This window comes from Acinonyx jubatus, chromosome C2 (assembly GCF_027475565.1).
Source record: "Acinonyx jubatus isolate Ajub_Pintada_27869175 chromosome C2, VMU_Ajub_asm_v1.0, whole genome shotgun sequence".
NCBI classification, from domain to species: domain Eukaryota; kingdom Metazoa; phylum Chordata; class Mammalia; order Carnivora; family Felidae; genus Acinonyx; species Acinonyx jubatus.
Window position 1 is genome coordinate 132589506 of NC_069384.1, and position 24421 is coordinate 132613926.

Below are 24421 nucleotides of genomic sequence, written 5' to 3' on the forward strand. Positions count from 1 at the left end.
ACTGTATTTCAAATTAATACTATATCCATCCTTAAGGGATAAAAGAAGAAAGAAGTAATGCAAGTAATTAGGAGTACAGCATTTGATTAAATACACTCACAGAATTCAGTGGGGTGAGGAGAGAGTACTTCAAACAAATCTTGAATGCTTTTTGGTAGATTTGTTCATTTTAGTGGTATAATGAACCAATTCTGAAACTATTTCAGATGTATTATTGAGCTGCGCAAGTAAGTTAATGTGTTGATGCTGTCGGAAGCCAATGTTCTCACGATGAAAGAAGAGACATACAAATATGGAAAGATGGAAGGCAAGAAAGAACCCTGTGGAGATGGATTAGAATTAGAGACACTGGTGTGACCTAATGATTTCTAAAGTATGTAATATATGTTTATCAGTATGAATGTATGTATACACTTACCCATCAAGGTACATGTGTACATATATATATAACCCTTATTTCCTAGCTCTGTCCTCTTTCTGTCCTCATGGCCTAAAAGCCAAGATCCTATAAAGATGAGCACCATCCAGTAGCAACCAGCACAATAGTGCCCAGATCTTGATCTCTAATAACATTCCCCCACTAAAACCAGGACTCTTCAGAGAAATGGCTGTCCAGAACTGTTACAGAAAAGATAAAGATTCTGTGACAATCTGTTTTGCCGGAAAGTAAGAAACCACTCAAAAATGTGATAGGGGAGGGGCACCTGGGTGGCTTAGTCTGTTGAGCATCAACTCTTTTTCTTTCTTTCTTTTTCTTTCTTCTTTCCTTCTTTTTCTTTCTTTCCCTTTCTTTCTGTTTCTTTTCTTTCTTTCTTTTTATTTATTTATTTATGGCAGAGGGGGGCAGGGAGGGGCAGAGAGAAAGGGGGAGAGAGACAGACTCACAAGCAGCCTCCACACTATCAGTGCAGAGCCTGACATAGGGCTCAAACTCATGAACCATGAGATCATGACCTGAGCTTAAACCAAGAGTTGGGAGCTTAACTGAATGAGCCACGCAGGCACCCTGAGCATCAACTCTTGATTTTGGCTCAGGTCGCATGGGGGGATTGAACCTCACATCTGACTCTGCACTGAATATTGAGCCTGCGTAAGATTTTTCTCTCTCTGCCCCTCTCCCCTGCTTGTGTGCTCAGAAATAAAAATATTTTTAAAAATTAAAAAAATAATGTGATGGGTAGGGCGCCTGGATGGCTCAGTCAGTTAAGCGTCCAACTTCAGCTCAGATCATGATCTCACGGTTTCTGAGTTCAAGCCCCGCGTCAGGCTCTGTGCTCACGACTCAGAGCCTGGAGCCTGCTTCGGATTCTGTGTCTCCCTCTCTTTCTGCCCTTCCCCCGCTCGCACTCTGTCTCTCTCTCAAAAATAAATAAACATTAACCAAAAAAAATTTTAAGATAATAATGTGACAGGGGAATGCTGTAAAAGGTAAAATATGGGCCTCTGGGTGGCTCAGTCGGTTAAGCATCCTCCAACTCTTGATTTCAGCTCAGGTCATGATCTCATGGTTTGTGAGTTCAAGACCCACGTGGAGCTCTATGCTGATAACTCAGAGCCTGCTTCGGATTCTCTCTCTCTCTCCCCCCCCACCTCTGCCCCTTCCCCACATACATTCATTCTCTCTCTCTCTCTCTCTCTCTAATAAATAAATAAGAAATAAACATTAAAAAAAAAAAAAGAAAGGTAAAATAAAATGGAGTCACTTACATCAGGGGGTTTTTAAACAGAGACAAGTGCCTAATAAAGACATGGGCCTTACGCATGTCTTCACCAGGTAGAACCATGAACTTTTGAACTGGGCCAAACTGCAAATATTCCAAGGACTCAGCCTGAAATTTGCTAAAGTAAGAAACTTTGCTTGGTGATAGCCTTAACCAATTAAATTCAGCCACGATTAATTTTCTGCTGCCAACATTAATCAAAATTTTTTGTTAAAAGAAAAAAATACAAGCATTCCATTTTGTCTTTAAAAACCCTTGACTTTTGTTCTGGGGTGGGGGTGGGAGGGTGCAGGGACAGACACTATTTGGGCTGCTGCCCAAATCTGTGTTCCCTGAATTGCAATTCTGAGACCTCATATAAATGCTTTTGTTTTATTTTAGCTCAGCCTCTTTTCTCGGTCAACATTTCTATCTACTTTCACCAACCAAACCTGGACAATTTATAACTCAGTAGTGAATTATAAAGCATTGAAAAGAATAGATATCCATAAGCTCATACCAATGATAAATGATTGAATGAATAAATGATTGAATGAATAAATATAGTTGACCCTTGAACAATGCAAGGGTCAAGGGCACCAACATCCCACAGAGTCAAAAGTCCACATATTAACTTTGACTCCCCAAAAACTTAATTACCAATAGCCTACTGTTGACTAGAGCCTTACTGATAACATAAACAGTCGATTAACACATATTCTGTATATGTATTATACACTATATTCTTAAAATTAAGCTAGAGAAAAGAAAATATTACAAAAATCAGAAGGAAGAGAAAATACACTTACAGCACTGTGCTGTATTTATGGGGAAAAAATCCACATATAAGTGGACCCACACAGTTTAAACCCACAATGTTCAAGGGTCAACTGTAAATCAGTCAGTCCATCAGCATAGATTTTGCGTTCATCAGAATGCTGATGTTGACTGGAAGGAGGGCTGGAACTGGAAAATCAGCAGTTTGTAACCATTATAGAAAGAACTGTACCAGGGAAGAATCATCAATAGATGCTAAATCTAGGCAGAAATTTTGATGAGGAGCAGGATATTTGCATGATCTTAAAGTGTTTCCCCACAGACTGCTTATTAGTTGCAAGAGAAAAAACTGTAACTCTAGAGTAGAGAAATCTGACAACAGTCTGACCAAACGATAAAAATTACCATCACCAATATGCCTCCAGATGTGATGTCCTGAGAAGGACATAACATCATCTACGTGGTATTCTGGGTGGAATATACAACCTGAATCTAATCATGAGGAAACAGGAGACAATCCAAAATGAAGAGTGATAGACAAATGAAGGACCATATTATTAAAAAACGTCAGTGTCATAAAACTCAAGGACCATGGAACCATTTCAGATTAAAGAAGGCTAAAAAGACATGACAACCAAGTGCAATAACTGATCCTAGACAGGATTCTTATTCAAGAGGGAAAATGCTATAAAAATATTATTGGGTCATCTGACAAATGTGGAATATGGATGGTAGGTTAGATAACAGTACTATACCCATGTTAACTTTACCAAAGCTGTTCATTATACTATAGTTATGGAAGAAAATATCCCTACTCTTAGGAAATACACACTGATACACTTTTAGGATGGTGCATCAATCTCTGCAATCTCTGTTCAAAGGGTTCGGGGGGGAAAAACTGTTTGAGGGAGGCATTTGAGGGAGAAGGGAGAGAAAAATATCTGAATGATAAAGCCAATGCAGTAAAATCTTAACAGTAGGTGAATCTGGGGAAAAGAATATATACTCTTCCTACTCCTACAGCTCTTCTCTAAGTCTGAATTTATTCCTAGTTAGAAGAATTTTTTAAGCCAGCCACTTACTTTTTCTTACTGCTTGAACTCAAATGTTTAACTTGTTCAATTGCTCATGGTTTTCCTCATTCTAGCAAACATTAGGAATGCTCTGTTTCCTCCCTTCCATTTACCCACCAAATCTGACTGGGATCTAGTTAACATTCACTTTCTAAAAGATGCTTTCTCAGTTATTCGAGCCCTAAAAATGTCTGCCACGTTCAACCCCTTCAGCACACAAGGGTTGTACCAGTACCTTTAGCACTTAAATAACAATACTGGAAAGTCTGTTTGAAGTGGCAACGCCATGACAATTTCAAAAGTTGTCCTCATCTCTTATTTTCATCAAGGAGAATAAATACTGGAGACAAGCCAGTTTGCATATGCTAAAGGAAAAGATAATAACGGTAGTCTTTCATTTCTTTTTTTTAATGGCAGTCTTTTTAAAAGGGGGGATGGGGAAAAATGCTATGGTCAAGTTAATTTGGAAAAATTGAATTAAGCTACACCAGGTTCTCAGATATTTTAATATAAATCAATGTATACAGTGATTCTCCTAGATAGGAAGAAAGTATACGATGCTTTCCAAAATTTGACCTCTTTTTATTTAGAGAATCTCCTGGGGAAAATACACCATAGAATACACTTTGGAAATGCCAACTACACTGTTAGTGGGAGAAAACATCAGAATATCTGGCCTGTGATAAAGACACTTAGAAAGAAACCACCAGCTTAACCATTAGTAGGGTAACGAGAGGCATCCCACATATGATACAAAGTAGCAATTGATTCTAATTGTAATTACTTATAGACTAAATCCCTGTGAGATCTAGATTAAATATTTGCCTTCTTCAGGATCCAACTCCAATTCTGATGTGAGTTTAACACTGCCTCCTCCAACTCTCCCGCTGCACATGACCAACTCCACTATCAGCATCCCACGATTAAAACATACATACACTGAGCAAATGAGAGGCTTTGCCTGAGAAGCATATAGTAGTGCTTCTCAAATTTTAATGGGCGTACAAATGAAAATTTGATGAAAATGCAGATGTTGAGGGGTGCCTGGGTGGCTCAGTCAGTTAAGCATCCGACTTTTGATTTCAGCTCAAGTCACGATCTCATGATTTCCGAGACTGAGCCCCACGGTGGGCTCTGTGCTGAGCATGGAGCCTGCTTGAGACTCTCTCTCTGCCCCTCCCCACCTCCAAATAAATAAATAAACTTAAAAACAAAGCAGATGTTGACTTAGTAGGCATGGGATTGAGCCCAATATTCGGCATTTTCAGCAAGCTATCAGGTAACACCACTGCCTTTGAACTATGGACCACACTTTGGGTGAGGGTTTCGGGCACCACAGGACAACAAGTGGAGGCCCCTAAATTACAAGTATCCAACAGCTCTGTCTTTCAAACTGCTTTTCAAAGGTCTAATTCTCCCATATGAAAACAAGCTTTCACTCATTTATAAAAAGAGAAATTGTATACAATAAAAAGATACTAAAATCATTATTACCTGCTGACAATTATTTTTCCTAGAAATGGCAGCTTTCTGCCAAAAGTCATAAAAGTGCATGTAAAATAATCACGTTTTGGTCTAAATCCTCATTCTACTTCTATTTCCAAAGGCCCACAGTGATGACACAGAAACATACTGACTCCTATGGTGGACAGATTGCCCCCAACCTCACTGACTCACTGACTTACAAGGCTGCAAAGAGAAACTATTACTGCCCTGCCTCCACCAAAAAAGAGACATGTATAAAGCCAGCATCTTTCTCAATGATTTACTGAAAGCAGCAGCTCATTTTAATAAAACCATCCCAAAACATAAAATTGATTGAACCAACTGCTGTGGTGGGCATACACAACAGCTGATCAAAATCATTCAAGATTTTTATTCTTACAGATTTTCTTTCAGGCTTTGAGAATATTTTCCCGTTCTATACTTTTATCTTGATATTGAAATCACTGACCCAGACAGAGAAAAAAGGATTTTTAAATCTGTGGAATAAAGTTTTAAACTACAAAGTCAGTCAACTCGAGAAAATAATAAACCAGATTACATACAACTTAGATAATGCACATACTAAAACTATAATAACCACTTTTCTAAAATATATTTTGAGTAACAAAATTATTCGGTTTAAACCGAATAACCTCTTATGTTGTCAAAAAACCGTGTGGCTTCTTCTAGGCACAATACTGTCAATTAGCAAAGTATTATAATATTACATACAACATATTACCCTCATTCCTCACCAAGGAAAACTTTGTGAAATAAGAAATTATTTCTCTTTATAACTGGTTTTCTTGATATTAAATATTTAAGATTTTATTTCACTCAAAAGCAATGACATTTATCCTTTCACTGCATGTTAGATGATGCCTTTACTTTTTATAATAAAGTGATTTTATAGTATTTTTGTCACAATGAAGGACAAAGATAAGCCAACTGTTTAGATTCTTCTCCTTTATGTTGTGTCTTTGATCACTAACAATGCTGCGTGAACAGCCAACAGAAGGCTGACATTTCATAAAATATGCAGTGATAAAAACTAATACTGTAGCATCTGGGAGCGATATATAAAATGCAGAAATACACCTAATAACTGAGATCTTAAATTACAAGTTACTAAAAGCTAAATAAAAAGCATACCTAAGAATAAAAAAAGTGGCAAAATTACAAAAAGGTTTTTTGTACTTCTATTTCTAAAAACAAAGTTTTAAAAATAATTTAAGACTCTTAACATTTTCCCTGCTATTCTACACTTAAAAGCAATCTCCCTTCTCAGAACAGGGTTTCCGTACTCTGTACCCTTTCAACAACTGATGAACACATTACAAAACCACCATGAAAGTGGTGAAAATTTTCTATTTACTGTAGAAAATGCAGAGGAAATTTCTTTTTCTCAGATAATGGAAGAAAAAAAACAGTATTGTACTTTAAAGACATGATGCCAGAGACCATAACCAAAATAAATTTTTAAAATGATAATAATCTAAACAAATATACTCTTAATGCCAGTACCAATACATCTTTTCACAATCTAAGCCTTAAATTAGTCCTTGGGACACCACAGCAAGGAATTTGTGCTCAAATATACTTAAATAATTTTAACTTTACTACTAAATATCTGCTTTTTGATAGTGGGAAGTAGGTAAGGCACTCAATAAAGACGATCCAAGAGCAATCACGTGAATGATCTTGGTAGCATTTGGTTTAATATTCTATCTATATCGGCCAAAATCACAGTCCAGCAGAAGTGGTTCTATTGGTTTTTTTTCTTTTTTAACATGTATGTTAAGGGGGATGAAAAACTAAAAGCCATATTCAGCACTTCACAAACTCTGAATTACACTTTGACTAAAGAAAATATACAACAGTTAAGTATGTGGGAGGCAATTGTCCTTGTGCTTATAATTAGCATCTGAATTTAGAGATTTCACTGCTTAATGCACACCCATCCGCCTGTTATTCTTACCGTGGCTTTTTATGTCACTTAATGGAGATAAATACTCTTTTCCCTCCTCATATTTACATCAACGCTATTTAATTTTTTTAAAGCTGTTATAATAGGTTAAACAGCAGTCTCAACATCACTCTTCATCTCCCACTGGACAAAGAATGGCATTACAGGACTGAGAACAGAGAAGGCATATTTACATTCATAATGTTCCTAACTATAACATTTATGTCAATTATGATTTTATATTTGCAAATACAATAATTTTTTGTTTCAATGCATACTTTGCCATTCTTTTAACATTAACTTTCTATAGTTACTAGAATCTCAAACAATCTTATGAAATACATGATGTTGTTCAAGCCACTGGAAGAAACACTTAAAGTTAAAATAATAATGTGTCCAATAATGTATTCTTCTTTAAACTTGTTTTCCTACAAAAGACAGCTTTAGAATATTAACTAAGAAGTTCTGATAGTTTTGAGTTTAGGAAATGTTCCTTTTAAAAATATTTTTGGGGCACCTGGGTGGCTCAGTGGGTTGGGTGCCCAACTTCGACTCGGGTCATGATCTTGCAGTTCATGGGTTCAATCCCCCATCAGGCTCTGTACTGACAGCTCAGAGCCTAAAGCCTCCTTCGGATTCTGTGCCTCCCTCTCTCTCTGCCCCTCCCTCTCCTCTCCTCTCTCTCTTTCTCTCTCTCTCTCAAAAATAAATAAATATTTAAAAAATTTTAATATTTTCATTATCTTTTAATTATTTTACATCAGTTTACATTACCACATAAACGATATACAAATTTCCTATCATTTATTATCAAAAATGTATGAATTATTCTATTATTTTGTCTACTTGATTTAGCTAAAAAGTATATCAGTATTATGTACATTTAGAAGAAAACAAGGTTTTACCATTTGAAAACCTGTGATTTCACAAGAGTAATTAACTCCATTAAAATGTATTTTTAAAATAAGAAAAATTATACATACAAATAACAGAAGAGGGGAAAGGCGATTTTTTTCCCCCACTTGTCAAAAAAGTGGCAAACCACATTCCTCAACTGTATTTAAACAGGCACTGTTAAATTAGCTACAGACTAGTTCTCTCCCCTTTCTTGAATGTAAAGTCCATGAAAGCAGATCCCATACCTCTTACGTTTAACTCTTTATCAACGGTATTTGAGTTAGGTAATGAGCTAATATTTGTGGAATAAGTGAGCAAAAATCAATTTATCATCTGAGATTTGTAATGAATTGTACTTAGCCCATAAGAGAGATGCAAAGAAATATAACATGGTCCCTGCTCTCTTGACACTTAAAATTCAATTATCCACATAGGGCCTAGATCCAACTAAAAACAAGAGAGCAAAACACCAAACAAAGTGTTTTGTGAGAAGCGACAAAGAAAAACTGGGGTTCAGAAGAGGGGGAGATCACGGTAGACCATACTGTTCAGGAAGATTTTACAGAGAAAACAAGACATGAGCTGCAAGTTCAGAAAACGTAAGCTTTGGATGAGCAAAAAGAAAAATAGGAGAGAGATGACTGGGCACAAAGGAGAGAATGAAAGAAAATACTATGAAGTTTGGAAGGATGTGCAAATGCAGGAATTCTCAGGATGCTGGAACCATCTTGACAGAAATACGAGAATTTTTGTTACTGACTAGTAGAGAAGGCTGAATGGTAAATTAGGACAACTTTATGAGAGAACTTTGAGTATGGGGCTAGAGACTCCAAATTTCAATCTACAAAGTGGGACCACTTAAAGTTCATAAGCAGGGGAGTGACAGTGAAAGCAATGCTTTAGGAAGATTAATCTGGTAACAATATACAGCACAGATTTGAGGATAGCAACGTCCTCTGAAGTATTCCAGGAATAAGGGTGTAGAGGAATGGATTAAGGCTGGTTTTTGGGAATGGTATGGAACTGGCAGGAGCAAAACCTACTAAAACCATATGCTGACTAATTAGAGATGATGTTGTAAGGAGGAGGGCGGTGAATTCCTAGGTCTAAGATAAAGAATGTAAAGGGTAATGAGAAGGAAGCCAAGAACCAATAACGGTTCTGGATTTGACTGGCAACAAGAGGTTAGGGAAAAAATAATGCTTTCAGTTCCAGATATTCACTGTGGTGGGAAACAAAGTAGTCAAGACAGTAGGAAATGAGAGAGAAAAGCATGAAAATGAGCGCATATTTAGAGCTTCACATTTTACAGTTCTCCATGAAAACAGTTTAAAATCTTCAAAAGGGAGGGAAACAGAGTAAAGAACAGAGACAAGATTATTCTACACTAACAGTCTATAAATATATCTGTGGAAATTAACTAAAATAAAAATGGAATGACTGGCCTTATTAGATAGTCCCAGTTCAGAAGGAATGACTGAAGAAATAAGGACACGATATCCACAGAGAGGGCATGAACAAAAACCTTACCCAAAGTTGTTTAACATCCAGGGTCTTAGAAAGTACTACAAGGAAGCAGGAATTTTAAATACTGTTTTTGCTTTAGAGAGAAAATACTAGGATATAACAGAGGGAAAAACTAAGTATCTGAGAAAAGTATAAAACTTTTAAACACAGAACTTCCTATTGTATTGTTTCACCAAAAAAAAAAAAAAAAAAAAAAAAAGAGCTAAGACATTTTTCTTTTAAAACCCTCCTAATCCTGGAATGCATGTAATGTAAATGTTCACAGAAGACTAAAAGGAAAACACTTTCATTTGCTCCTTATGCTTTATATTAGATACATTTCTCCCTCCATTTTTCATAACTGCATTATTTCTTATTACTGTTTTCTCAGGTTTAGGACCATATCTACGTAAACTAGATATTATATATTGGTCTTTCCTAATTTCAATAAAATATTCCAGTGAGAAAAAAAATCTAACAAGGTAATGTACATATTTTTTAAAACATACACACAAGCCAACTGAGACTAGTTAAGTGTACAGTGTTCCCAAGGAAAACAGAAATTAAGAAAAGTTCTCAAACCCTACCCCACTCACTATTGAGTGAGAATAACAACAGCACAAACTTCAGGAAAAGAGACTTAGAACACCCACCGTAAACGTAAATGTATAATAAGGTTTTACAGAGCTGTTTTCCAGAGTGCACTTTATCTGAAGAACCCTGGCAATAATTTAATTGTGTCAAGATTTAGGGATTCCAATGGAAAGGGGAAAGCTTTCGAACGTTTGATCTTCATCATGATACATAAAGACGAGATCTGCTCATTCATCAGCACAAGAAGCACTTGTTCAGATAAGTAAGTGAATGTATGCACTCTGTGTAGGTGTCTCACTCTACTAAAGGTATTTAAGCTAATCAATAAGTCAGATATGTTCTTAAAAATGCTAAGTGGTTGTTTACGTGTGTTAGATTTTCCGTATGGCATATTAATGTACTTTTCCTGTATGATATAGTGAACTTAGTGATGATAAATATGTGGTGTGTCTGCCACCCACGTTTTCACTGACAGCAAATGGAGTGTAAAACTGGCATTGTAAACTGGAAAGAAAGAAATTAACTTCAGAGGTACGTAGCAGTGGTTTCATCGTATGCACGAACTGCTAAATTTAAACTCTGATAGATTCACTATTAAATTAAGGCCACAAATATATATAAAATAGCAAGTATCAAATATCTGCTTAGCTTACTAAAATAAGATATAGGATTCAAAATCATACATTGGTCTTTGTTTGGATTATCCAAGGGAAAAAAATTAATCCATTTGAATACAAATTATATTTTGTACCTCGGAAAAAATTCCTGACTACAAATTTAGGTTAGACATAAATGGCAATTTGGCCTTCTGATACACAGAAAACACATAATTGTTTTCTTCAATTAATGTAGTTTAATAAATAAAAAATTTCAAAAATGTGAAATAAAAGCATTCATGTATCTACTTTATTATAACACGGTTGTGCTAGTAAAATTGCTTCTATAACATAATAACCTGTCCCCTTCAAAAAAAAATCAGCAGGTGTTTAAATGAATGCAATGCCCAGCTATTTCTCTGGTATTAAATAAAATCTAAAGGAAGAGGGAGGAAAAAAAGCCTGTCTTAATTCCTCTTCCTTGCCAGGTATCAGTTTAAAGAACAATGTCTAGCACAAGCAGCAGAACCTCAGAATTCACCTATTCCCTTGTCACTAACCACTGAGGACATGACAATGGCAGCCTGCAATGGCAAAAGACTACAAGAATCATGTAAGCCATCACACTATAAGACATGTGGCTCGGGGCGCCTGGGTGGCACAGTCGGTTAAGCATCTGACTTCAGCCAGGTCACGATCTCGTGGTTTGTGAGTTCGAGCCCCGCGTCAGGCTCTGGGCTGATGGCTCAGAGCCTGGAGCCTGTTTCCGATTCTGTGTCTCCCTCTCTCTCTGCCCCTCCCCCGTTCATGCTCTGTCTCTCTCTGTCCCAAAAATAAATAAACGTTGAAAAAAAAATTAAAAAAAAAAATAATAAGACATGTGGCTCCTTTATCCACAAATAAGGGCAAAAAAGAAATCACATCTACTCTCCACGCTGACTTCTTGCAAGTGAGCCAGGAAAACTATTCATGATCTTTGCAAAGGTGTCAAGGAGAAAGAAGGAGAGGAAGTAGAAAAAGAAAGAACTTAAACAAAATTTTAAGACAGGGAAGCAGAAACTTGAGTTTGGGGTTTTATTCATATTTGAAATAATTGGCTACTTAGAAATCGAATGTCCATATAATTATGTCCAAACAGGGTCACTCCCAAAAGTGAAAAACTGCTGTGGAAGGCAGAATAATACAACCAACTCCCTCAAAGACGTCCATGTCTGAATCCCTAGACCCTGTGAATGTGTTACCTTACATGGCAAAAGGGACTTTCAAGATGTGGTGATAGTCATGGACCTCAAAATGGAGAAATTATCTTGGCAGGCTTAACCTAATCACATGAGTCATAAAGGAAGATGCTATGAGAGAAGAAGGGTCAGGGAGAAGAAAATGAGGAGACTGCAACTTGCTGTTGCTGGCTCTGAAAATAGAGGAAATGGTCAGGAGCCAAGATATAGTTCCCTATACAAGCTGGAAAGGGCTCCAAGAAAATGGAGACCTAGGTCCTACAACCACAAATAACTGAGTTTTGCCAAAAAGATGAATGAACAGGGAATAGATTCCCTGAACCCTTGATTATAGCCTCATGAGACCCATGCTGGACTTCTGACCTACAGAACTGATTTTAAAATTCTGTTTTGCATTAAACCACTAAGTTGACAGTAATATGCAAGGGAACAATAAAAACGCAGGGGTGCTAGAAATAATTAAGACAGGATAACAGGCATACAAAGCACTTTCCCAAGCAAACTGGGCTTATGATCACCCTACTCAGAACTAAGGCCACACGCATGACAAACTATTACATGTTTCTAACACAGAATCATAGTATCCAACAGAGAATTCAGACTCTTAACCTTAACAACAGGAAGTTTTAACCCAAGCCATTTTAAGTTAACGTTTGTTAAGGAACTTGCAGGAAAGAATTAAACTCCACAAGAAGGTGCAAATAGTCATCACGTACCTTTTTTCCCCATAACAATTAAAATTTCATTCCACATATTAGTACATACTAGTTTCTTACATTCTGTATTAGAGAGCTAATAAAATTTTCGCCTCCTCTGATAACAATTCAAAAAGAAATAAAATAGGAAAAGGTTTGTTTGAGAAGCTCTCCTGAAATGTCCCTCTCCTAAGCATGTTAAAAACTATTCAGTCTCATTTAGGCAAAGGCCAGAGAATACGTTTCAATAGAAGATGCAAATGTTCTACTTATGCTTAAACTTAGGTTCTCCGTTAAGAAGGGGGGGGGGGGGAAGTGTTTTCTGTGAGAAAATTGAGCTAGCAGTCTGGATGAAACAGCATTTTATCTTTCAATCCACGTTACTTCTAAAGAGATCTGAATTTTATTAAGCTTGAAAGACTGTAACTTTCTAGAATATACTTAAGAATAAAGTCATTCTAAACTGAATATAAATGCTTCTTTTAATTCAATGTAATTCTCACTGAATTACATTTAAAATATAAAATTGTAGGTACTATAGAAATGGGTATCAACCAACAATCCATTGTTAGATGTGCCGTGGCTCTCTTAGGAATGACAAATTTCATGTTGTACTAACTCCGGGAAGAATTAATATTATTTCAAACAATTTAAGAGTCACCAAACCCTAATTCCAAAGCTATTTAGCATTTAAGTCAAAATTAGTTGAAGCTTAATGTCAAGAAATGAATCTGCTAACCAATGCAATCAGACAAGATAATGAAATAATAGTTAGTTGGGATAATAGTTAGCAAAATGACTCTTGTCAATTAATTCTTTTATATGTGGAAATACATACAAAACCAAAAACAAATGATTACCAAAATAATGAGTTCACTGCTATAAATTAAATATATTACTTTCAATAGCTTTCTTACATATCAACAAAAGCAACTAGAAAATGTAAGAAAAAGATGACTCCACCACTATTTCTATCTGAACAATTAGAAAGGTGGATATGCCATCAACAGAGGTGGGGAAGACTATAGATAAAATAGGTTTGAAAAAGAAGAACAGGAAGTCACTTTTGACATAATGACTTTCAGATGGCAGTTAGTTCTGTGGAGATGCCAAACATATTAATTAGGTATATAAACTTGAAGTTGAAATAAAACTCCACCTTCAACTGTGGAGTTGAATACTTTGGTATTTAAAGACATGAGATTAGATAAAATCACCAATGCAGTAAATGTAGATAGAAAAGACATAAGGTCAAATAACTGAGCTTTGATGCCCTCCAAATTAAGAGGTAAGGAAGAATATGAGAAACCAATAAAGGAAAGTGAGAAGCAATCAGTGCGGCAGAAAGAACCAAGAAGGCACAATATTCTGGAAAACAATGAAAAAAGTATACCAAGGAGAAGAGACTTGCATCAAATGCTAACAACAGGTTTCAAGTAAGGACAAGAATTAGGGTGCCTGGGTGGCTCAGTAGGTTAAGTGTCTGACTCAACGATTCTGGCTCAGGTCAAAATCTCCCAGTTCCTGGGTTTGAGCCCCCATATTGGGCTCCACGCTGACAGCAAAAAGCCTATTTGGGATTCTCTCTCTCTCTGCACCTCCCACATGTACATGTAGGCATGCTCTCTTTCTCGCTCTCAAAATAAATACATTTAAAAAAAAGGGGGGGGGGGACAAAATTGACGACAGGATTATCAATGTGGAAGTTACTGGTAACCATGATAAGGATGTATGTAGAAGAGTGGGGGAGACTTTTGCCCTGACCGTGATGACATTAAGAGAGAGATGGGAGGAGAAGATTCGCAAACACCAAGTACAGACAGTCTTGCCAAAAGGAAGAGAGAGCTGGGACAAAAGGCAGCCAAAAAAGTAGGATAAAACAGTATGTTTTTAAGATGAGAGAAATAACAGCATGACTGCATATTGATGGGAAAGAACTAGTAATGAGGGGAAAATTAATGAAGCGGAAGAAAAAACTGCTTTAATCCTGTAAAAGCACTATGTGATACTTACTTTTATTATCCCCATTGAACGGAGGGAGGCGCAAAAAAGGTTAAATAACTTGCCCAAGATCATGTAATGAAATAAGATGGAAGGCCCTGGGTTTTAATCTCTACATCATGCTGCCTGAGTGAAAAAAGAAATCTGTCTACCCCTAGAGGCAGTGTGCACATGTATAAGACAACCAGTACATAAATGTGCGTCTGCTAAAAGTTTCTTAACAGTGAAAATTTCAAGCAGCCTATATGTTCATCAAAAGAATAAACAAACTATGTCAATAAAAATCCACAGTAATATTTCCCATGCTAAAACTCAATAGTGCCATTGAGTTTTCCCATTAATAACAGAAGGCATTTTCTACCCATTTCTCAGATAAAGCTAAAATTCTTATTTTCTGTGGAAGCAGGTGGGAGGGACTCAGGAAATGATTGCCTTGTGATCATTTGGAAATTTCTCACATCAATAGTCAGTCAGTGGTGTTGAGTATAAATTTCAACATCCTTACTGTAACTTTTCTGACAATATAGATTCACTAAAAACACAGATTTTTCAATAGCCTTACAATAACACAACCCTACGTTTTACACAATTATGGACAGCCATTTTTCAATATGACGGTTGGAATTTTACTATATATTCATTCAATGACATACCCTAAAGCAGTGAAAGGGAATACATGATAGCTACAAGTATCAACAAGGATAGATCTCAAAACAAAACACTGAGAGAAAAATTTAAGTTCTAAAGGGTATGTATAATAATAATAAAAAAGATAGTAACAAATGTTGGTGAAGATGCAGAGAAATGGGAACCCTCATGTATTGCTGATGGAGTATATAATGCTGCAGCCACTGTGGAAAATAGTTCAGCAGTTTCTCAAAAAGTTAAAAAATAAATATATCAGATGATTCAGCAATTCTCCTCTCAGGTATCTACCCAAGGGAAATGAAAACACCTATCCACACAAAGACTTAAATGCAAATGTTCTTAGCAGACGTATTCATAATAGCCAAAAACTGAAAAAAAGCTAAATATTCACGGAATGGATTGACAGTGAATGTACTGACAAAACATAATAACAATGTAATAATATTCACCAATAAAAAGAAATGAACTATACATACATGCTACAAAGTAGATAAACCTCAAAAACATGCTCAATGAAAAAAGTCAGGCATAAGAGACCAAATATATTATTTCATTTACATGAAATATCTAGAAAAGGCAAAGCTATTGAGACAGAAAATAGATTAATGGTTGCCTACAGCAGAAGGAATGAGGATTAACAGTTAATGTACAAGAGAGATGATATTCAAGTGATGAAAATGTTCTATGATTCATGATGATAACTGAGCAACCTGGTAAATTTACTAAAATCTCAAGGAATTGTACATTTGAAAGGTGAATTATACGATATGTAAAATACGGCTCATATTTATTTTTTAAAGGGGACAATAATTCCATTTATCTAAAATTTAATAAACAAAACAATTTTATTTATAGTGTAACAAGTATACAGGCACGTATACTCAGAATAACAGTTGCTTCTTGGGAAAGAGGGAGGACAAAGGGACAAGGATGGAACTTTAGCAATATCTGTTATAACTTTATTTCTCTTTAAAAGAGAGAGAGAGAGAGAGATCAAAGCAAGGTGGGTATATACATGCCTATTCTATTATTTTCTGCACTTTTACTAAGTTTGAAACGTTTCACAATAATTTTTGAATTAAAACATTAAAGAATACAAAGGAAGATAAAGAATATGGAAGCAAATATTCATATATAAAGTTAATGGAACTAAATGTACCTTTAAAATGGAAAATATAGCCCAATCAATCAGGTCTATAAAGTTACATAATAGGGGCACCAGGGTGGCTCAGTCAGTTAGTGCCCGACTCTTGATTTCAGCTCCGGTCACGATCTCACAGTTTGTGAGATCTAGCACCCCCTCAGGCTCCGTGCTGACAGAGCAGAACCTGCTTGGGATGCTCTCTCTCTGCCCCTTCCCCGTGCACATTCTCCCTCTCTCTCAAAATAAATAAAGTTTAAAAAGTTACATAATAAATCAATACTGATTAAGCAACTTCTATGTATAAATTCAAATAAATGAAGAGATACAGCAATGTATAAAACATGGCCTCTGTTTATCATGACAGCTTGGGAAATAAGTCTACAAATATAGCAGAAAGAGCCCAGGACTGTGAGTCAGAGGACTTGGTTTTGAGGTCCAGTTCTGAAGTTTATAAAGGACAGAACTATGAAACTTGGGGAAGTCACTAAAACTTCATTTCCTCCGAACTTTCGTTTCCTCATATGTAAAGTGCAATGATAATGGCTATATTACAAGATTGTTGTTGAGTATTATATAGACAATAAAGCATAATGCTTCACGGTCTGGAATGTGTAGGAAGTATCAATAGATGTTAATTCCTTCCTATTCACAGGACTGTTGTGTAAATTAACTGAGATGTATAGTAAACCACACTAGAGAAAGTGTTAAACCACTACCAAAAGATTATTACATGGTATCATAAAACCATTGTAAAACTAAATTTATTTAGTGGCAAACAATAGATAAAAAGAATATATTATTATGAAAAGGAATATTCAGGAAAAGCTTTAAAGAAGAGGAAATGTCCTTAAAAGACAGGCAAAAATTAGCTACGTGTAATTGAGACAGAGAAGAGATCAGAACTAAAGAAGCGAACTTACAGGTCTTTAGAACAAGTTGTTTTCTATCAGAGACTATATATTTAATGCTATGATTCATCTAGGTTTTGAAATGCAGAGCAAGGTATTCTTTCTATGTAGAGAAAAACATTAAATAGTTAATTGCATAATATATTCTGTTTCTCCACCCTAGCTGTACCTTAGAATTACCTAGAGATCCTTAAAGAAATATTGATGGCCAGACTTCAACCCCAGAGATCCTGATTAAATCAGCCTGGAGTGGGATCCTGTCATGAGCATGTTTCAATTATGTAGCCAGAATGAAGACTAGTGAGTGCTCCATTCCAAAATTCTTAACTCTAATCCTAAATTACTGGCTGACTGAACATTGAATATCTCTCTCTCACAATGTATTTTTTAAGCAATATTTTTGGGGGCACCTGGGTGGCTCACTTGGTTGAGGGTCCGACTGTTGATTTAGGCTCAGGCCATAATCCCAGGGTCATGGTATTGGGCCCCACATTGGGTTCCGTGTTGAGCATGGAGCCTGCTTAAGATTCTCTCCCTCCCTCCCTCCCTCCCTCCCTCGCTCCCTCTCTCTCCCCCCCCCCGTCCCTCTCCCCTGTTGCTCTCTCTCTCTCTCCCTCTCTCTCTAAAATTAAAAAAAATTCAATCATCATTCTAGATGTCTCTGTAATGGTTATTTTTTTAGATGAGATTAACATTTAAATCAACAGATTTTGATTGAAGGTGAAACAGACTACCCTCTTTAATGTATGGGTGGGCTTCATCAAACTGGCTGAAAGTCTTAAATAAAATAAAAAGGACTAATGTCCCCTGAAGAAGAGGTAATTCTGCCAGTGAGGGACTCTGGATTTAAACTGCAACACCAGCTCTTGCCTATTGGCCTACCCTGCAGATTTTGGACTTGCCAGCCTTCACAATCACAGGAGCCAACTCCTTAAAATCTACCCCCCCCCCCCGCTCCGTCCACACACCCCATATTATGTTTCTCTAGTAAATCCTAATACATCAATCGTATCAATGAAACGGATTTAGATTGCAAGATACAACCTATTCCTCATCCCTAACCAAGGAAAACTTTTTCAGTACAAATTTATCGGGGGATAATTGTCCAAAAATGAACTGCAGTAGTATCTTAAAAAGGTTTCCTGATACAATATTTCATTAAAAAGGTATTTCGGTGGGGGGGGGGATTGATTTTGTTGTGCTAAATCTAAATTTTTTAAGTACACCTAAAAGATTACTAAACTGCTAGCAAACTTACCAACCCTAAAACAGTAAGATCTCTTAATCCTGGGCTACCTCAAATCCTAAGCATGAAAAGAAAAAGATACAGAACTTTTGGTAATCATCCCAAACTCTATACCAACAACAGGAGATAAGTTTTCTCACATAGAAACTCTATGAGAAAGGAACAGCTTGCAGAGGCTGAGAAAATTACAAAACCATTTCATGGCTAAGCAAGAAAGTATGCCATGACCTGATATCTGCAGTAAGCATAGGAAAAAGGGTACACATAAACCACATTTGCCAAACCTGCTTCAGTCAATTCTACACCCTACCAAGAACAAAGTACACAAACAGCCCTCTTCTTGACCAGGGTGAGGTAGCTACAGAGGAGTATAATACAGGTGACATAAGGTTGAGGGGTATGGGAGATTGGTGAGTCCATACAATAACAAAAATGCCAAATTCCACACTTCCGCAAGTATATCTCCTGACTCCCTGGGACTTTATACAGTTAGAACTTTCTTATAAAATCATGTGTCATTTGGTATAGTTAAGGTACATAATCTATCATTTTTAAAAATTGATTTAAGAGAAAATAAGCCAGAATTAGTTATCTGAATTAAGGCAAATAATAAAAATTGCCTCAACAATCTTTTTTTTTTAATGTTTATTTATTTATTTTGAGAGAAAGAGAGCATGTGTGAGTGGGGAAGGAGAGAGAGAGAGAGAGAGAGAGAGAGAGAGAGAGAGAGAATATCCCGAGCACCAAGCAGGCACCACACCATCAGTGCAGAACCTGACGAGGGGCTCAATCCCATGAACCATGAGAACATGACCTGAGCCGAAATTAAGAGTTGGATGCTTAACCAACTGAGCCACCCAGGTGCCCAAAGATCTTTTTAAATTATAATAGGGAATCTCAGATCTGGCCGAAACGCTGTACCCAAAATTTCCTCTTAAACTATGAACTTCTCTTAAAATTTGGCTAATGTGAAAGTTAGGTCTTAGGGCTGAGCAGGACAATGCTGTGAGAAAGAGAACTGTAAAACTTTAAAGGCAAAGGAAAGAAAATGTCTAAGAATAAAATAATTTAGTCACTACACCTTTTTAAAGATTTTTACAATAATAAAAAAAAAAAAGAACAGTTGCTAGCCATCAAAAACTATTGCTCATTTGATTGTACCACAGTCTAAGTTAGAAGACAAAACAAAAAATGACATTTATCTTTAAAGCAAAATCCAGTGGTATTTGTCAAACAGAAAGGAAATATTTTGAAATATAAAGTATTTTCTCGAAGAAAGAACTATGGGAGTTTCATTATTTCCATCCCGAGAATAATGTCATCAATTACATAGTAAGCCTCTACTACAGGAGATTCTTTTAAAGAAATGAAAATCTCACACTAGCTGCAAGATAGTCTTCCCGGAAGTAAAAAATCCAAGAACAATACCTGCCTAAAAGGTAAGTGATATAATCCCACACCACACTTCACCATTTCTATGCTTTCATCTGTGCACTTGACAATTATTAAAAGAACTATGTAAATGAAACTATCATATGTATTAATATACCTTATGCTGCCATGGAAGAAATGTTAACAAAATTCCATCTAGGAAGATAGGTAATAGCACTGAGGTATTTTCAAGTGGGTTATTATTACTGAGAACAAGAAACAATTAACCAATTAGTTTTTGGTTTTTTTTTCTTTTAGAGAGAGAGCATGAGTTAGGAAGAGGGACAGAAGGAGGTGGTGAGAGAGAGAGAGAGAGAGAGAGAGAGAGAGAGAATCTCAAGCAGTTTCCATGCTGAGTGTGGAGCCCCATGTGGGGCTTGAAGCAGGTCTTGACCCTGAGCTACAAGCCACGATCTGGGATCATGACCTGAGCTGAAGTCAAGAGTCGGACGCTCAACCAACTGAGCCACCCAGGCACCCCTAGCCAATTACTTTTTTAAAGGGCCAAATCAATACCTTTGGTCAAAGGGAATCCAATGATATCATTAAAAAAAAATAGCCACAAAAACACACAAACTACATTCTGTACATTATCTACATTCTGTGTAGACAGTGGCTATACAGTATGTATATAGTTGTTAAGAACATTACTTCCAGAGCCAAAATGTCTGGGTTTGAATCCTAGCTATATACGAAAAATTACTTAACATTATCTGAGCACCAGCTGTTTCAACTGTAAAGTGGGAACCTCACTCATAAAGTAGTTGGGAGGATTAAATGAGATAATCTGTATGAAGTGCTTAGAATTACACCCAGCACTTAAAGCTCATTCAATAGTTTTTGCTACCTACCTTCCCCACCCTTCTTCCCTCTCCCTCCTCTTCCCACTAATATTACTACGAATCCTTCCTATTTTTCTTTCCAATGTAATAAAGCCACCTTTGCAACATTTCTTGGCATCTGCTTCCCAGAGCATTTTTTTTCCTTACACAGTTTGCTGGAATATTTTATTTGTGGCTGGCTCTGACTTTATGTTAATTGTGCTTTTTGTTTCCTGCAAAAAATGCAGTGCCTTACTATTGCTGTATTTAGAATTGTAAATTTCAAAATCTATAAATAAAAAGTTAAAATAAATAATTTTACAGGAAGCTAGTCCTGATTATAAATGCAGACTAATGACTTTTTTCCCCAGCAAAAGAATAAAAAGAAATGATTTGAAATAGCCCAAAATCTGTTGCTTGTAAATAGTATTACACACTATTGCTTTTTTTATTGGTTCAAAATTAGGTATTATTAATTATTGAATAAGACCTCAATGAATTAGTTTGTACAGGTTTTAGGTCTGTGATATAAAAATCCTAGGGGCACCTGGGTGGCTCAGTCGGTTAAAAGTCCAACTTTGGCTCAGGTCATGATCTCACGGTTCACGTGTTCAAGCCCCCATCAAGCTCTGTGCTGACAGCTCAGTCTGGATGGACCCTGCCTCAGATTCTGTGTCTCCCTCTCTCTCTGCCCCTCTCCGGCTCGCACTCTGTCTCTGTCTCTCTCTCTAAAACAAACAAACATTAAAAAAAAATTTATAAAAATCCTATAAAACTGCAATAATTTGGTTAACCATGTTTTAAAAATCTAAAGATTTTTCATGCTCCTATTTTTCCAATACTGCAAACTTACAACACCCTCTCGCAGGCATTTTCTCAACAGAAAATCAGAGCCAATTCACAGGGTGTGAGCACTGTGTTCTAGGCACAGTGCACAGCACGTCTCTGGGAGGCCACCATTCACAGCAGATCTGAAGCAGAGTTAGGCAGCCCATATATATAGATATATGTCATCATGTTTAATTGATGTAATAATCCTCACAAACCACTAAAGACAGAATTATTCTTAATTTCAACATTTTATAGGTGAAAAAAAAACTATTCAGAAAGTCCTACTGACTTGCTCAAGATCACAACATCTGGAAGACCTAGGACCCAAACCCCTAATCATCAACTTTCCAACCTGCCCTAAGTTTTAGACCAAAATGAATTACAACATTAAAACCACATATTTTTAATATAAAGCCTATATTCCTCGTCGAAAATAAAAATTGCAAACACTTTCTTCCAACCAGTATTAATGGTTACTTTAGACACAATAAAAACTGCTAAGAATTAAATGAGACTTTAAGTAATTTTAGTTTCCTATGGACGTTCTGGAATACTTAAGTGTGGAAACAATTAACTTTCCCGCATCCCCTCCACCCAATTGTGCATAGCTACTTCTCCAAAGAGTTTAAAGTAGGCTAACCAAATCTACTTTTTAAGGAGATTAATTACCGTTTAGAAATATAAATAATGACCTTGAAAAGAAGCATTGACTAGGATAAACATAATGTGTCATAGTGGGGTTAAGAGGAATCAATAATTAAACCAGCAAAAAGATTACATTTTTAAAGTATACCTTTGTGTCAAAAAGGGTTGATGAAATGGGTATTGAGGAGGGCACCTTTTGGGATGAGCACTGGGTGTTGTATGGAAACCAATTTGACAATAAATTTCATATATTGGAAAAAAAAAGGGTTGATGAAGTCTGTAAAAACAAATTGTAACAATGTAAAATTAGGTTTTTTTTTAACAAAGCAGACGCTAGTAATTTCAGTATCCATATTCCAGTACATACATTCAGATGCATTACTCCAAAGAGTATGTTTTAAGTTGGCTAATGACACAAATTGGCTATGTCATTAAATTCTCCTTATGATGTGCATAATACTGATAACTATATTTTGCAAATATTTTCTGGCTAGAATAAGTTTTACAAGACTGCTAAGAATTATATCCCAGAGGAGCCTGGGTGGCTCAGTCGGTTAAGCATCTGACTCTTCATTTTGGCTCAGGTCATGATCTCACAGTTTGTGAGATCAAGCTCCAAATCAGGCTCTGCACTGACAGCATGAAGCCTGCTTGGGATTCTCTCTCCCCATCTGTCTGTCTGTCTGTCTCTCTCTCTCTCAAAATAAGTCTTAAACATTAAAAAAAAAAAAAAAAAAAAAGAGTCATATCCCAGACACAGGAGAATTCTTCATTCATTCTCTCCACTCCCTAATTTCAACTTATCAGGCAAAACACAGTTGTCAACTCTCCAAGGAACTTTCTGGGGGCTATGTATGCCCTGCCATCACCAAAATCCACACTGCTGTAGACACATAAAAACAAAGCCAGATGTGGAAATGTTCAGAGTATCAGTAAATTACCAAATACAAAATTTGAAATGCTCTTAAAAGCAAGTGTAGATTTGTAGAAAGGACTTAATTTTCTAGAAAACTGACACTTTGATGGCTTGGATTCTAAATGTTCAAGTCTAACATTGTAAATAACATAAACATGTGAATTTTACATTTCATATGAAAATCTACCTTACACAGTCCTCAGTATTCATTCATTCGTTCAATATTTATTTATAACTAGGCACTATTCTAGATGGCAAAAACTTTTTTAAAAGCAACAGTCACTGACCTCAATAAGTTTAGTTTGGTCGTGATATTTGCAACAGTAGGTATAAAACTTTTTGTGTGTGTAAGTATAACTAATGGTTTTCCATATATAGATAGGGGCATTATAAATTTTCATTTAATGGGGCACCTGGGTGGCTCAGTCAGTTAAGCATCCAACTCGTGATTTTGGTTCAGGTCATGATCTCATGGGATCCTGAGATCAAGCCCTGGGTCAGGTCCACGCTGAGAGCACAGAGCCTGCTTGGGATTCTCTGTCTCCCTCTCTGCCCTTCCCTCCTGCGTGTGCACATGCACACTCTCTCTCTCAAAATAAATAAACTTCAAAAAAATAATTAAATTTTTATTCTATTATGTGGATCTAATGTCAAATGGATGATAGGTGATGTGCTATGTATTTAACAAAATAAAACAGAAAGCTCATTCCATGGTCCACTTCCTCCCACAGATTTCTTCCTTCATAGCTGAAACCCATCTAAAGTATGGTCTGTATGAAAAAGGCAAACTTTTAACACGAAAAACTTAGTTTACATCTTGGAAAGATGGTCACTATGTAGAAGTTGTTTGGTAAAATCATGATGAACACACCTCCCCAGATACCTCCTATTCATTCACTTTTTATGTCACTTTTGGAAATCATCTATTTATAATCTTCAAATTCTCCCCATATACTAGTCCACTGACTATAGCAGAGGCCAGATAACATCTCCAGACAATTTATACAACCTGAATATCTCTACAATTGTTATTAAAAGGTGATTGGGGGAAACGAAATGACAAACGGTGTTCAACAACACAGTATTGAGCACAATTTCTTACAATAGGAATCTATGCTGATTTTTGTCCAAGATCCTTATTTCTAAAACCAAAGACACTTCATTTATATTAGGGGAGTATCTTTACAGTCTCTAAGAGTGTGCTAAGAGCACTACAGCAGACTTCCAGAAGAATGGGTTTTTAAAAATGTTTTACTGTGAAATAATTTTATGCTTATAGAAAAGTTGTAAAAATAGTAGAGTT

At 36.3% G+C, this 24421-nt stretch overlaps 1 protein-coding gene across 9 annotated transcripts in view; it reads right to left on the reverse strand.

The window, feature by feature from the left end:
• Window positions 1–24421, reverse strand: part of TBC1D5 (TBC1 domain family member 5) — a 530924-nt gene that overhangs the window by 421481 nt on the left and 85022 nt on the right. For 2 of the 9 annotated variants that reach the window (XM_027061906.2, XM_027061905.2), the window contains exon 3: window positions 101–320. The exons of the other annotated variants lie outside the window; for them this stretch is intronic. The gene's annotated coding sequence lies outside the window, so the exon portion shown is untranslated. The remainder of the gene's footprint in view (window positions 1–100; window positions 321–24421) is intronic. 9 annotated transcript variants of the gene reach the window in all.